Source organism: Malaclemys terrapin, chromosome 7, assembly GCF_027887155.1.
Source record: "Malaclemys terrapin pileata isolate rMalTer1 chromosome 7, rMalTer1.hap1, whole genome shotgun sequence".
NCBI classification, from domain to species: domain Eukaryota; kingdom Metazoa; phylum Chordata; order Testudines; family Emydidae; genus Malaclemys; species Malaclemys terrapin.
In genome coordinates this window covers 94,829,649-94,846,445 of record NC_071511.1, presented here as the reverse complement: position 1 = coordinate 94,846,445, position 16,797 = coordinate 94,829,649, and the positions used below count along the sequence as shown (strand labels likewise).

General features: G+C 42.3%; 1 protein-coding gene across 4 annotated transcripts in view; it reads left to right on the top strand.

Annotated features, from left to right (window-relative positions):
• HTR7 (5-hydroxytryptamine receptor 7) overlaps positions 1–16,797 on the top strand; it is a 56,414-nt gene that overhangs the window by 2,117 nt on the left and 37,500 nt on the right. The gene's annotated exons all lie outside the window — the stretch shown is intronic.

The following is a 16,797-nucleotide window of genomic DNA, read 5'->3' as shown; positions in this document are numbered from 1 at the left end:
GCCTTTTTGAAACAGAGAAGTGGTCCATTTATTTCTGTGTCCTGTCCACCCGACAGGGGGTGGCAAAGGGGCAATTGCCCAGGGACCCGGGTGATTTAAAAGGGCAAATTGCCTGGGCAGGCAGCAGGACTCCTTGGTACACACGACCGCTCCGGAGCCAGGCCCCACACTTTGGGGGGCCCTCCGGGCCGGCGCGGGGTCGGTCCTGGAGGTAACGGATTCATCACTTCCAGGCCCTGCCGCCCCTAAGGACGGTCCTGGCCCTGGGGCCCGGAATTCCTGTCAGCGGGCCTGGTCCTGTCTGACAGTGTACCAGCTGTTTCAGAGGAAAGTGCAAGAATCCTGCAATAGACATGTATGGATAACCTACCCTCAGGAAAGTTTTCCTCTTGACCTCCAACAATCAGAGGTTGTCTTATAACCTGAAGCATGAAGGTTTATATCTCATTCAAAACTCTTGTTTATTAATATTTGCTGTTACAATTGTGTATATTCTTGCTCACGATGTATTGACCAATCCTTAGTAGAGTCCTCCTAAGCTCTTGAATTCAATTATATCTTGTAGAAATGAGTTCCACATACTCTTTAATGTTGAACAAAAAAGTATTTCCTTTCATCATTTTTAAACTTGCCATCTTTAAATTTAATTCTTGTGTTATGAGAATGGGTGAACAGCAGTGGCTGACTTACCCCCCTCCCTTTTTTTTTTACTATTCATTGCTTTGTATATCCTTTTATCCATTTCTGTGGCAAAGAGTCCCAATTTTTAAGTTTTTTCATGACTCTAATAATTCTTGTTGCCCATCTCTGAACCTCACATGCCAAGTAAGGCTGTACCATTGATATACATAATTGCACTGTGATATTTTCAGTATTATTCTTTATCCTGTTTCTTATACATCCTAACATTTTTGTTTGCTATTTTTGGCCAGTGCTGGGTATTGGGCAGAGGTCTTCATTGAGCTATCGACAAAGATACTCAGGTCTTTTCCCTGAGTTGTTATAGTTACCCTAGTGATAGTGTTATAGTTAAACCAATGATAGAAGTTATACACATGTATCAAGGGGATAATATATCCTTTTAAGATAGAATCTGGAACTAGAATTACAAAGTGATTGATTTTTAATGGACAAAACAATGAAAATATTCTCTCATTTTTTTACTTTGTTTATTCCTTGTTTTGTATATTAATAAACAAATACTTGTATTAAAGCAGGATCTTTTGGTTCTTAAAGAGTTCATACTTTCCTGCCGCTTATTTCAAACTTAAAATTATAATTCTCTGTGAAGCCTGATGCCTTAACCTCTGTTTACTTCAAATCTGTTATACAATCATGAGTTGTGATGCTGTAAACTAAGGTTGATGTCAGGTAAGGAACAGCTGCAGATAAATCCTTAGTGAAATCTTACTAAATGTTTAGTAACAACTGAGAAAAGAGAAATAAAGAGATGAGCTAGAAGAGTAATTATTTTTAATGGAGTTACACTGGCATAGAAATGGATTAACAGTGGTGAATCAGGTGCAGGTTTTTTCAAGGTAACCATGAGATATTAGCGACTTTTTGGAGATGTGACGATTCATAGAATATTTTCAGCAACTAGTAATGACCAAAATTTTAATTTGAACAGCAAACTATCACCCAGATAGCACTGATCTCATGCTATCTCATTTACAGTAGAATTACCCTTTTTCATTTGTGTAAGTAGAAAGCCCTTCATTTTTGGGTGAGAGGTGCATATCACTGAGTAAAACTCTATGTGTATAGTTGCAACTTGCAAATCACATGGTATGCATTATTTAAGTGAGTCAAAGAACTTTCACAAAGAACAATGGATTTGATGGAAGTGCCTGTATATTTGACCTTGCTTTAGAGGAAAAAAGCCTTCCATCCTACCCCAAAAACCTGCTCTGTGGAACAGTGTAGGGAGCATACACAGTAATCCAATTAGCTTCCCCTTGTGGGAAAAGCAAGAAGCAGGGTTTGGAGACAAAACTAACATGTTGGGCATATCATTTTTGCTTTTCTTTGTTAGAACTCTAAGCAGAAATAGCTCTTCCTGCAGCAAGTCATCTTTCCCAGAGATGAGAATCACTATCAGTCCAAGGAAAATCTTGAAAGAACTTAAGTATTTAATGAAAGTAAAAACCACAGTTTCAAACAAGCCATCCTTTTCAGTGAGACCCAGGGGACAAGGTTTGCAGTATGTGTGTGAAATTCACTCCACACACAGGGTCAGCACAATCTTCTGTACCATTTAAATCTCACTGAAAGCCCTTGTGTGCTTAGGCCTCATTTTCAGTTGTGTTAAGCAAAAGCCCTGCGAGATGCAGTCTAACACTTTTAAAGTCCTGTTGTAGCCTAGTGTGGAGCCTACACCATGGCCAGCTAACATGGCTTCAAACTGGTTAGCCTGCATTGTAATGCCTCTTTTCAATCTGTTAAGCTAATTCAGTTGAAAAACACACCCTTTTTGCCTATCGAGAAATACCCTCTGCGTGTGGTGTTCCACAGCACCATGCAAAATCCTGAAGTGTTCATTCCACAGGACCACAATGCCTTTCAAGTGATGGCATTTTATAATACCTAAAATATGTGCAGAGAGAGCGGAACAGCTCAATGTATTTGCATAATACTTTACTGACATTCAGAGACAGTTTGTTGAAGGAGAGTTTTGATGCATATCAAATAGAAGGCTAAAAGGAAATATAACTGAAAAGGTGATGGAATAATAGACCTATATGCACTTCAGTGATAGGCAATTTGCCTGTCTTACTAAAGATATGCAAGGACCGTATCCAATGCAAGATATAGTATCCAATTTGTTTTTTCACCCTCTGGGCCCACTTTTCAAATATAAGGATGTCCATACTCACCCTGGCTACTCAAATTGACACATGAGCACATAAAATGGGTATTTATTTCCCTAAGTGCTGCTTTTAGAATTCAGATACAGGATTTAATGATGCTCCATGCGGTTACTGAGCATCTAAAATGAAACCCAGACTTTGTCTGAAGTACCTGAATAAAACAGCTGGTAAATGTTTATGCTCTAGGTTGTATTAATGCATGCTATATTAAGACTGTGCAAAGCACTTATTAAAATGTTAGTATAGTGATCACTGACACTTTACAGGCTCCACAGGGACTAGGTCAAATTAGGAAAAGCACACTCCGGTGAGTATCTATACAGGACTGAACTTAATGGAGAATCTAAGGTAATATCCTTGACAATATCAAACATTGGAATTTTAGGCTTTTTGCAGGCCGTATCATCTCTTCTACCTTCATAGGATGAAAACCCCAGAGATCCTCATCAGGGAGTGCAAAAGTGGGCAGTGCCACCTCTATGGCATCCACCCTATATCTTGTGGAAGCTCTTCTGTAGGAATAGGTATCTGCCTATAGGATGGGGTGGGCTGGGTCAGAGGTGGTGTAGGGTGGAACTGGGGAAGTCAAGCATCATTCTTCCACCACTAGCCCCATGGAGATTCCAGAGCTAACTTAATATACTCACAGAGTCAATGTTAACTTTGCTAAGCACCGCATCTGTGATGTAGGAACCTGTCTGAGTGGGAGTTTTGGGGGAAGGTATGGGCTGCAGAGACTTGGCAGCATGGTTGTCCTGCAGTAAGAGGTAACCTTCCTTAAATAATACCTCTTATTAGTTGCTTTCCCCCTAATGTCTTCTCTTCTGGATTTTTAGCATATAGATTACACAAATTTATATTCCCTCAGATTCAAAAGTGAGCAAAATTCAGACGTGATGTGTAAGAGGTATAGGCTACACCTCATTAACTGGGTACGCGTCTAAGGGGAGTTTAAGTTGGTGTGGCTCAGGCTGAGGTGCCCAGTGAATTTTGCCCAATATAGCTGCACAAACCTAATTTGGGAGACAGTTAACTAAATATCTACATAAGAAGCAGCAACTTTTAGTCCAATTGAAAACCCACTCAGTTGGTTCCTTTCTAGAACTACTCTGGCTTCATGATTCTTTAGAAGTTAAATAAATACTATCATACAAGAAGAACTGTAATATTTTAACCAAACCTGCTTGAGTCATGCATGCTTTCTGGAAGACCTTTCCAATCTTTATGCTTCATCCAGCATACCATGAGTATTCTAAACTTCCTTTAAGTCACTGGGAATTTGGGGTATGCAAGTAATGCAGAATTGGGTTTTTTATTGTCACCAATATATTTATACTTGAATAGAAAAATCTCTCCTTTCTAACAGAATTCTGTTCCTTCCTGATTCATTCATTAACACTATAAACAGATATATGTGATTTTGCAGTTACTAAGGCCACGTCTATACTAAAAAATTAGATCGACTCAGCTACATCGCTCTGGGGTCTGAAAAATCCACACCCCTGAGCGATGTAGTTAAGCTGACCTAAGACCCAGAAGAATTTTTCCATCAACCTCACAACTGCCTGTCAGGGAGGTGGATTAACTACAGCAATGGGAGAACCCCTCCTGTCACTGTACTAAGTGTCTATACTGAAGCACTACAGTGGCACAGATGCAGCTGTGCTGCTGTAGTGTTTTAAGTGTAGACATAGCACCTTGGAGGACTGAGACCTAAGGTTGAGTGTCCTCAACTCCCACTGCAATCAAGTTGCCTTAGAGAAGAATGTGGATTTGCAGCCATTCAGCATGTCGGATAGCTCAGTGGTTTGAGCATTAGCCTGTTAAACCTGGGGTTGTGAGTTCAGCCCTTGAGGGAGCCATTTGGGGATTTAGTTGGGGATTGGTCCCACTTTGAGCAGCGGGTTGGACTAGATGACCTCCTGAGGTCCCTTCTAACTCTGATATTCTATGATGTCCCCGGAACCCCATCATGCCTGGCAGGATCAGGCACAAGTATTGGAAGAGCAATATCACTGAAGGAAAGATGAAACTTCCATTTACACTGAAATTCCTGAGAGATCAATAACAATGTGAAAGGAATTAAAGAAAAAGTATATGATGGAGTAATTTCAATTATGGTATATATTTCAGCAGAATCAACTCAAAGAATTAGCTTTATCCTAAACATTATTACCATCATAAGGGCTATTCTTTCCATTTCTAAATCCTTTAAGGAACTTACTGGTTCTGAGTCTGTAAATAATTTATTATCTAGCTGATTAAATATACGGCAGTGATGTCATGCCTTAAATGGAAAAGCAGCTAGACATTTCCTCTTTACTTTTGCCATGTAGTTTACAATTTTGTTTTTTCTAATGTAGTCAATTTAAACAGAGCCACTATCGTTCTTTCTCTTCCAAGTTGTTTTATTTCTTTTTAAGCAGAATTGGTAGGGTACTGTTTAGAAACAATCTATGCCTGTTCTATTGTTTATGCTGAAAAGACAGAGCTCTCATCATGTTCTGTGCAACACCTGTGAACTATTAGATGAAGAAACTAAATTTGAGTCTGAGAGATGTGATTACTTAGACTGTAAGCTCTTTGTGGCAGCATCTGTCTTTTTGTTATCTGTTTGTACAGTGCCATTGTGATTCATGAGTGGAGTTCCTAGGTGCCACTGGACAACATATTAATAATAATGTGAAGCAGATAAACTGGTAAACAAATGCTCAGTTTCGTGAATGATGCCTTTCAAACTTCTGAGGTAACTGCACCACCTCACAGAATGGCACCAGTATATGCAATTCATCCCAGCGGGTGGTACTTCTCTTGATTTGTTTACTGGTCCCAAGATCTGCAATAAATTCTCCCGCCTCAATGATTTGAGTTCCTGAATGGGGCTTAGTAACAATCCCTAGCCAGCCATAATACAGTCCCTCACAAATATGCAGATAACCTTATTCTTAAAGATATGCCTGTGTTTGTCATATATGTTACAATGACACTTCAGGAATGAGGTTGAGATCCTACTCCTACTGAAGCCCCCAGAAGTTTAGTCAATGACTCTGTTGGGAGCAGCATTGGGCCCTAAAACATAATCTGTGTCTTGTGATTGCACAGGGGAAGGTGAGAAAAAAATTAGGGATTAGGGATGCTTAGTAGCTATTCTTGTCACCTGTCAGCTACATTTAAGTACATTAGTTACTATAAAAAAAACAGACTACTCAGAATAGGGAAAGCTGCAAATTTTCCTGCACTTAGAGTCAAAAGATTATTGGGAAGGCTTGAATGCTGCAAAGTAGGTGGGATTATTGGATCAATTGCTAATGGACATTTTCAACGACATAAATTTTGGATCTCTACTTTTCATTGAAATCAGTTTGTTGCATTTTCCATCTGAAAGTAACTATTGATGCTTGCTCCCACATGGATATATATTGTGGCTTAAATTTTAACAAGTGATTAGTGATATCAGGTGCCCAATTTTTGGGTGTCCACTTCAAAAAGGGCCTGGTGTTCAGCACGTGGGTACTGTGCATTTCTCACAATCAGGCTCCTTTTAAAGTGGCTGAAGCTGAGCCCACAAAATTACCTTGTCATTTTTGAAAATTTAAGCTTATGCATATTAAAAAAAAAAAGTTTGTTCCCCAGTTCTTTTACCAGTCTGAGAGAAGGGAAGATTCCAACTGTTGCTCAGTGCCCAGAAATTACTTTGATGTTAAAAATAGGAATATATTTCCAAATAAAAAAAAATTGCACAACTTATTTCAAATCTGTCAGTCAATTTAAAGGATGTGTGTAATTCCCGGAGACATTGGAAATGGACTCCCCTCTTGGTAGTCATAGTAAAGGTTTCCATGAAGACAGACTGAACGTTTTCTGACTTGACAAAAAGGCTGTGACTCTATAGAAAGCTTTTGGGTTTTATTCTTTTTAAAATATTTTAAAGTGTAGCACAGACATGTCTTTTGGAGCCTAAGCATTAGATGGAGACTTCCATAAATACAGGCACTGAAAATGCAGGAAATATTCAGATGTGTATAATGAAATTAATCGGTACATTTGCATTGATCTGTATTTTCTTACAGTCCAGTAAGTGTTTCTTTAACTGAATCAATATTATTATGGTATGGAATATCAAGCCATTTCTATGTTTGTCAGCTTATGAACGGCAAAGTGATTATCTTCTATGAGGTTTGTATAGGATAGAAAAAATTGCTACAGTTACCAATGGTGAACTGCTCTATCACAGTGTCTTACACAGAAACAGAAGTATTTCCACAAGGAAATAGTTATAAAGCTTTTATTGAATAATTTTCTACAAAGACATGACTAGTATTCATGTGGAATTTGGAAGTTAGGTATGGTGATAAATGTTTTACCCCTTTAAAGGAGTTCACTGGTATTGTTAGGATTATTCTTGCAAATGCCACATTGTACCATGGAACTTTGTTGTGGTAACTTCAGTGAGATCCAAGTAATAGAAAATCCAGTATAAACAGCATCTTGGTATTGTATATGTGAATGTGTTCTTCAGATACAATGTGTTAAAATCCTGAGGTTTGTGGTAGGTTACTTTGGGCCCAATCCTGCATTCTTATGTACCTGCAAATTCTCAAACTGTGCAAGGAGTACAGGATCAGGGCCTTAATGATAATAGATATTATTGGGACTCCAGGCATATTTTAAAAGGAACAGTTTCCTTATGGCGTGTACAGGGAGGTTTCTAACAGCAGTTAGTGCCAGTATCATATTGCATGCTTGACGTTACTATGGGTCAGATTTTGCCACCTTAGTCCATGACTAATTGTAGTACTACTTATTAATTAATGCCCAACCTTATTACACAGGAGGGCCACATAAACCTAAGTACAACCTTGTGTAGGCCAAACAGATTCTGCACATTTTAGTAAGATTTAAAGTCACCTGTATTGATTTATATTTTAAGTTCATGTTGTTTCATATGTATTTAGACATACTGTACATAGAAACAACCTATTTACACACTTGTGTAAACATGACAAAATGCTAATGAATCAGCCATTAGTATATTTTGTTGAAGCAGGCCGTGGGTCTTATGAAATACTCTGTTGGGCCGTGTACAGCCTGTGGGCCATAGGTCGAGCACCCCTGATAATGTGTTAGAGCCTAACTCCAGCGGGAGGAGTTCTAGGAGTTCTACCTACAGGCAGTAACTAGGTTGATGGAAGAATTCTTCCATCGACCTACCACTGGCTATATGGGTGTGTGTGTGTGTGGGGGGGGGAGTGGTTAGATCAACTGAAAGTGTGGATTTTTCACACCCCTGAGTTACACAGCTGGGTAGACCTAACTTTTTAGTGTAGACCTGGCCTAAATACCACAAGCCGGTTGGGTCCCACTGAGCTAAGCGTTCTACAAACATATAATAAATGACAGTCCCTGCCTCAGAGACCAATTTAAAAATGCACGCAGTAAGATAATATCCATAGTATCCAAATAAGGAGGCACATTCTGTCTCTGTATATTTGTTACATCACCTGTGACAGCTTTTCTGATGGATGCCATTTATTTTGTCATAAACAGCTATTTGAAACAGCTCTAAACTGACGGAAATCAGTAAGCAACAATGGGCCTGACTCCATCTGCTCTGAGCTGCTGAGCAGTGGAAAGCTGCACTAAAGGAACAACCAAAGATTCCTCCAACAGAGGGAAATCGCGGGCTAGTTTTGTGCCACCCACTTCTCACCACTCTTTGTAGGGGGCTAGTTAGAGGTGAAGAGGACCAAGGAGAAGGTGGTGTACACAGAGTATGTGGTGCTCCACCTGATCGCTGACTAGCACAATGGTTCCAAAGGATTGCTGCAGCTGGTATAATTTAGAGCAGCCCTTAGGTTGCCCTAAATTACCCCAGGAGCTGATTTGGTTCCAGCATGGCCCAGAATCTGGGTAGTGGAAAAGGTAGTTTAGAACCACCTCTCCCCCACTGTGCTAAGTTAGGATCTTGCCTGCTATGTTTGAGTTTGGAGATCTCTGAAAAACATTTTGCAGCTAAAGGAAAAGCTACACATTGAATCTTTCACTTTAATATTAAAGGAGGCACTTCAGTGAGTGTAGCCTGTCAAAAGGCAATTGCTACTTAGGGAAAAGTCTGAAATGTGATTACAAAGACTGAAGTCTGTACAATCAGTTTACAAAGTGTGCAAATTCTAAAGCATTGCTAAACTTTTGTAATTAAAAAAAATAATGACAAGTGTTTGGGAAAGTGAAAACAAAAAATTCACCAGTTGTAAAAGCTGCTACTTCTACTTTCTCCTATAAATTCAGAAAGCAGCAATGTGTTTCAATGATGATTGTTCTGTAATAGGCCTGTGCCTACATAATATAAACAAACAAACATATATATCATCACATACTGTCAGGAGTAGAGAATGCTCAGGCAGCTCAAAACCTTAGTGAAAGTTCTTGCTATTATGATAGAGAACTCCCCACTAGAGAGAAAGTTAGATATGTCAGGACTCAACACTTGGAGGTAGTGCCTTGTAGAAGATCTCACATTTTGCACTTAAATACTGTTTTAGCTGATTACTAGATGTGATCTACCCTTCTCGTAATGTGCTGGAGCTGATGAGCTGCAAACAGATTTCTGTTTCAAATGTTACAGAGATGGTCCTTTTAGAAATGCTTAGAGATTGATAGGTAACTGAACAGGTTAGGGGACTTCCGATTGCTCTTTGGAAGTGCTTGAATAGGGCAAATAAGAATTCTGATATATGTACCCAACAGTCACACTTAGCAGAACTATTAACAATCTCTCAGCACAAAGATTAAACCTTCCCCAGGATTTAAAGCTGACACACTAACTTTTGACCCACATTTGGACAGATTACAGAAACTAGACACAGCTACATTGGGGTAATAGTATCTTGAATCCATTTTGACGGGAGTGTGTGTATTTAGATATCATACCACATATGGGAATTATTTACAATGAACTTGACTCTCCAAAACCAAACACAATGAAAGTTCAGTCAGAGGAGTGAGTGTACCCAAACCCATCTCTGTTTTGGAGCTCCTGAGATTTCACATGAGTATTGGCCATCCCAGGTATTTGAGGAGGATGGCTGATGTAGACTGGTTCAATTCAACTCACCGTTCCCTTCAGTCCATTCTCTCCTTTGTCCTTTTGAGACAAAGATTTTGGAGCTGGCTGTCAAGGCCATAGGAACTGTCTATTTTCTTGCATCTCCTCAGAGGAGGGAAAATGGGGACTTTTCTTTCCAGAAGAGAAAGAGTTAAACCAAGATTCTTATTCACTCTCCTCTTCCATAAATGTCTCAGGCCACTAAGCAGTCAGCAGAATAAATAGTAATTCTGATCATTCTACTTGCCAGTCCACAGTTGGCACATCCAAGAGAATGGCTGCCTGTTTGGCAAGTTCTCAGTGTCCCAGTCCAGGCCTGCATGATCCCATGGTAATGCTTAATCCTTTATAGCAATGTTGTAAATCTGAATAGACAAGAGGCTGCTGGCTGTGCATTTAGGCCCAGCACAAATTGTGCTCATGGGAAGGAGGCAGAGAGGGAGTGGAGCCAGAGTTGGACCAGAGACAGAGGGGGAAGGAAAAGTCTGACATATTTCTAATGGAGCGCCAACATCAGGTCAGCAAGAAGTACCAATAGGGCATATTGGCTATACCAGTTTAATTCAGTCCCTGAGACTTAGAGCTAGATCACAAACCTCATGTGAATATTTGCTCTCCAAGACAATAACAGAGATAATGCAGAACATCTAATTTTCCTTCTGTGTGTTGCAGGGAAAGCTAGATTTAGTAAAAGAAGAGAATTTCAGCCACCAGAGAAGGGCAGAAGGGATTAAGTACCTATGTTTTACTTGTCTCTGTAATTCTGAGGACTTCTGTGAAAGCAGTCTATAGGCTTTCTGATACATACTGCTAAATAAGTCAACCTTTGAGTTTTGAAACTGAACAGTTGTCATTTTCTACAACCATTTGAAACGATTTTGCCAAATTTAAAAGTCTCCCTTTGTACATAAAACTAGTATCATCATAAAGCCCTGAGTGAAAAATTAAACAGCTAGAGCGGTAAAGTTACAAGATCACTTACAGCTGATTATCACTAACAATTAAATAAGGAGTCAAATTTCACCTTAACACACACAACTCCTGTTGACTTTAGTGGGAGCTGCAGGCACATATCTGAGGGAAGAATTTGGCTCTGTCCGGTTAAAATATGTCAAAGGCTTTGGTTGTTTTGTCAGAAAATTTCACACAGGACATCAATTGTCCGGTACTCTTTGTATCTGTACATGCAAAGATAATTAATCATTTCCACCACTAAAAAGTTCCCTTGGTGAGGAATCCATAGAGATAAAATTACAAGCAGTTGCAGAAATATTAAAATAGAAAGATAAATCAGAAAGTGAGTCATATCTCAGCAATAACCCACATTCCTTGGCTGGTGTTCAAGCAAGACTGAAAGTGCTAATAGCTGCAGTAGTGCTAATATACAGAACTGACATCTTAAGAGCATTTTAAGGAAAGATAAATCAGTGGATCTAATCACAAGGAACTGCTGCATGTAGACAATCAAACTGCCTTGGAGCAGAGGGATAAGATTCATGAAACTATTACAATTATGCATTGATATATTGCAATTTAACTGAATAAAACAGTTTTACTAACTGAAGAGATGAGTACTCAAACAATAATAATTACTAGTATTTGACTTAGAAAAGTTTGCAAATAACTACCTTTGGGCTGGATAATGAACTATAAGCCACAAGCAAGGAGTAGTGCATCGTTCTGTTGTCTCTGGAGCAGACTGTTCTTGAGTCACATTCTACCGCTTCCTACTGGTCTCCCCTGCTACAAGGGGGAAATGCCCAGCCCTAGGCCTAAACCTAGCACAGCCTACTTCCCCTAGTGCACTAGTGTAACTCTGCAAGTCGGCACATTGTGTGAGGCAAAGCCAAGGCTCTGCTCTGTCCCTAACCACTCCCGCCCATGAGCAGGGGAAAGTGGCAGGTCTGCAGAGCCTACTCTCCTTTTTTTGTACCTGTGGAATAAAGAGTCATCACAAGGGAATCAGGAGGTGATATACACCCAGTGCTTAATTTGTGCCAGGACTTGCCAGGGCTGAACCCCGGCACTTCAAGCCTTGGCAGTTCACAGCCCCAGCATCTCTGGGCTTGCTGTGTCAGTTATGAAAGTAAAAAATTGCTTGAGCTCTGGCCTCTCTTTTATGACAAATTAAGCACTGCTTTCACCCACTTATTCCACTGTGTAAGCCAGGCCACAATTTAGCCCACTATGTCGAAAAAAGACCGTGGCTAGAGCTATGGCATGCAGGGCCGGCTCCAGGCACCAGTTCAGCAAGCAGGTGCTTGGGGCGGCCAACGGAGAGGGGCGGCAAGTCCGGCTCTTCGGCAATTCGGCGGCGGGTCCCTCACTCCCTCTTGGAGTGAAGGACCTGCCACCAAATTGCAGTCGAAGAATGAAGTGGCGGCAGTGGAGCTGCTGCAGATTGCAATCGCGGCTTTTTTTTTTTTTTTTTTTTTGCTGCTTGGGCTGGCAAAAACCCTGGAGTCGTGCCTGACGGCATGGAAGAAATCTGTATCCGAGCTTTCTTCATTACAACAGTTGTGTTAAGGCAAATTAAGCACTGGTCATGGCAGTAGTTACAGTGGATCAAGAGAAGAAAGAGCGCTCATCTCCCACCGATGGGACATCCGAGAGACCAAAAGCTCCCTAGGGAGGCCCCAGCTGCTCTCACTTCAGATTCTTCCATCTGCTTAATCCTCATTTCACCAGCCAGTGAAGACGCAGAAGAGAGGGAACTGAACTTCAGAAGCCTGCTGTGATCTACACCAGCCTGGGCCTTAGGCATACAACTGATCCAAGAACCAGGAACCACAATCAGCTTTGTAGCTGCCCCCTCTGTGAGCCACACCCAGCTATCACTGGGCACTGCTCTGGAGATAGGCCCCAGTGTTACATAGTCTGGGGAGAGAACAGTTGCAAATAATGAATATTTTTAACACAGCTTTTAATGGGATATTTTAAGATAAAAAACTTATTGTTAAAGCACAGGATATTTTGGTGAAACCTTTTGTTATTCTGAGCCATGAAAATGCTCCTAAGATTCAACCTGGGAGATACACCATAGTTTCCTTGAGGTGATTTCTTTGTTGCCAGAAGCCTTAGCATTGAAGCTGTTTAAATATATGAAGCATAAGCTAATGTATAACTTTTAACCCAATTCTACCACCCTTCTTCCCATTGAGTAGTACTTGCATCTGGTGGCTTCTTGAGACTAAGGATGGCAGGGCTTGGCAGAATGAGAAAATATTTTCTTTAACATTTTTTGTCAACTGCATCTACTTAAGTAGCTGCATTCTGTGGTATGGCTGATTGAAAACTGCAAGACTGAGGATCAATCCAAAAAGCGCAGCTTTCTTTAATGGAAAAACAGATCCTCAAAACTATTTACCTACAAAAGTTTTATTGGCCTTTTGATTTCCAGGGGATTTACTTTAGTAACTGCAATTTACACAAAAGGGTGTTATGCATGAAAATCATCTACATATCAATGGAAGAAACTCCCCCCAAAATGATCTTTGTCCTCATTTTTCAACTGATTTTAAAAGCTATTAAAAGTACACTATACTGCATATTCCTTTGAGACAGCTGAAATTCATATAATTAATTGTCTAATGCCATGTGCTTGAAAAGGAAGTTTGCACAATGAACAGAAGTGCATGCTGTTATATTTCAGTTTATAATGAAACTTGCAACGTGCTGTCACCATATTAAAAATGTAAACCTTCAAATCATGGTGTGACTGTTGCTAAATATTGTCCAGTATCAGGGGGTAGCCGTGTTAGTCTGTATCTACAAAAACAACAAGGAGTCTGGTGGCACCTTAAAGACTAACAGATTTATTTGGGCATAAGCTTTCGTGAGTAAAAACCTCACTTCTTTGGATGCGTAGAGACATCCGAAGAAGTGAGGTTTTTACTCATGAAAGCTTATGCCCAAATAAATCTGTTAGTCTTTAAGGTGCCACCAGACTCCTTGTTGTTTTTGCTAAATATTGTGTATCTGGCAGCAACATATGCCAGCAGGATTCTCCAAAAACAACAGTCCTCCTTTAATTGGGTTTCTAAGTAATTTTTAATGCCTTGTTTGTTGGTAGTAGAACTAGACAATTAAATGGGTTGAGAAATGGAGAATAGTGCAGAGAAAATAGATGATCCATGATCAGTTGTTCATCTGTGCAGGGAATTACATGGGAATACATATGCCTGAACCAAGAACAGCTGGTGGTGTTATTTTGATGCAAAGCGCTTCTTTAGTAGCCTATTAAGGTGTTGTTTTGATATTACAAACAATATGGCTCCTGCGGTTGTAAAGATGCACTTTTTGCGTTAAGTTCCGGAACATTAGTTTTCATTTTAAAAAATGTCTTTGCAGTTGGAGAAACCCATTTTTAGCACAAGTTGCTTTAGCAACAAGACTAATTGCAAAATGCCGTTGTCCTGAGTAGAACAGCTTTATTATTTGCTACATTAGTTTGGTCACTAGCACAAAACAAGCTTCATTTCTTCAGAGATTATGTAATTTTCTAAGCGAATTAAGATGACCTCAGAATATTCATCTACACATAAGAAAACATAAGAACTAGGGTCAACATTTCCAAACCTGGGTACTTAATGTTAGGCTCCCAAGCTCATAGTTAGACACCTAAATAAAAGTGGCTTAGTTGTCAAAAGATGTTGAGCACCAGAAGCTCCCATTGAATGCAATTAGATTTGTGGGTGCTCAGCTGTTATGAATATCAGGCCACATGAGTGCCTAAATATGAATTTAGGAGCATAACTTATGATACCCAGGTTTTGAACTTCTGTCCTAAAACTATGAGGGGAACTATTGAGAACTGAAAGTACAGTTGCCTTTTACTCCTGCATAGCCAGTGCCATCAAGGCCAACAGCTCCTGAAGGTTGCCAGCCCAGAATAGGAAGAGAGAGGACCCACACCCACTGCTTATCAGTGTGATATGCAACCACCTGTGGTGGGGGGAAGGTGGGCAGCCTTCTGCTGATCCTCTATCTACCCCTATTGCACCCATGAAGGTTGCTGCAGCAGTAGCCCTCACAAGACAGGTAAGAAAAGAGATGGGAGAACTGGGATTCTGGGCCCTTAAAATCCCAGTTATCTTTGAGGACATTGTAGGGCAGGCTCTCGATCTTCAGTTGCTCACAAAAGGCCTTTCCTCTTGCAACTGACAGCTCAATTTTAGAAATGTCAGCTTGCTGCATCACTTGTGCAACCCATCCCACCTTCTCTTCCTGGTGATCACTCAGTCAGTGGAAACCTGTCCCTAACCTTTCTCATATGGATGTCATTCCTCAGGGCCCTCAGCTAGGGTAGGGCAGATTCTCAGATGCTGCCTAAGGAAAGAAGTCAGTGGCTATATAGCACCCCTGCTCACACTCAGGCTATGACTAGTGTTTGTGGGCACAGAGCATGGATGGCCTGGAGCCCAGCAACCTCTGTCACATGGAGCTGGCCCACATACAGTAGTCTAAATTATCATTTTGCACAACTGGAGTCACAACATGGGGCCAAAACCTATCCTCCTATGTGCAAGCCCCAGTCCTACAAGATTTAAAGCAAAAAAGCAGCTCTCTGCTCCCAGGGCCGGCTCCAGGCACCAGCCCACCAAGCTTGTGCTTGGGGCGGCACCTGGAGGGGGGCGGCGTGGCGCGGCGCTCCGGCCGCCGGGGAGAGCGGAGCCACCGTGGGTTCGCTGTCTTCCCCCGGCGCTCTGGCTGCCGGGGAGAGCGGAGCCACCGTGGGTTCGCTGCCTTCCCCTGGCGCTCTGGCTGCCGGGGAGAGCGGGGCTGCGACTGGGCTCGCTGCCCTCCCCGTGGCGCTCCGGCCGCCGGGGAGAGCGGAGCCGCAGCAGGCTCGCTGCCCTCCCCCCGGCGCTCTGACCGCTGGGGAGAGCGGAGCCCCGGCCGGGCTCTCCGCCCTCCTCCCAGCGTTCTGGACGCCGGGGAGAGCGGAGCCCCGGCCGTGCTCTCCGCCCTCCTCCCGGTGCTCTGGACGCCGGGGAGAGCGGAGCCCCGGCCAGGCTCTCCGCCCTCCTCCCGGGGCTCTGGCCACCAGCGGAGCCGTGGCGGGCTCACTGCCTTCCCCCCGGCACTCCGGCCAGTTGGGGAGAGTGGCCCGCGAATGGGCTCGGCGCCCTCCCCTGCTGCGCTCCGGGGGGCGGTGGGAGGCTTTTTTGCCTGGGGCGGCAAAAAAGCCAGAGCTGGCCCTGTCTGCTCCCCTACGAGAGAGGCCTTGGCTACATTTGCGAGTTACAGCGCAATAAAGTCACCCACAGCACCGTACCTCACTCCCCATCCACACTGGCAAGGCACGTACAGCGCTGTGTCTCCCTGGCTACAGCGCTGCAGGTACTCCACCGCCCCGAGAGGAATAAGAGATGCAGTGTAGTGGCTACAACTCCCAGGTGTCAGTGTGAATGAGGAGTTAACTTGCTGCGCTGTGATAATCCTCTTATCAAGTGGCCACTCTTTTCATTGTTGTGATCGGCTCCAGGAAGTACCAGAGAGAAAAAGCAAACATTTTGCTGTTTTCTTTGAGTGAGTGAATGAGAAGCAGGGGGGCAGGGGGGTTGGAACTTGCAAGGCAGCGTGCTGACACACTCTCAGCACCCCAAAACCCACTCTCTCTCCCCCCACACTCCCTGTCACACTCCACCCCCCCTTTTGAAAAGCACGTTGCAGCCACATGAATGCTGGGATAGCTGCCCATAATGCATCGCTCCCAATGCAGCTGCAAACACTGCAAATGTGGCCATGCCAGTGCGCTGTCAGCTGTCAGTGTGGACAGACTGCAGCGCTTTCCCTACTCAGCTGTACAAAGGCGGGTTT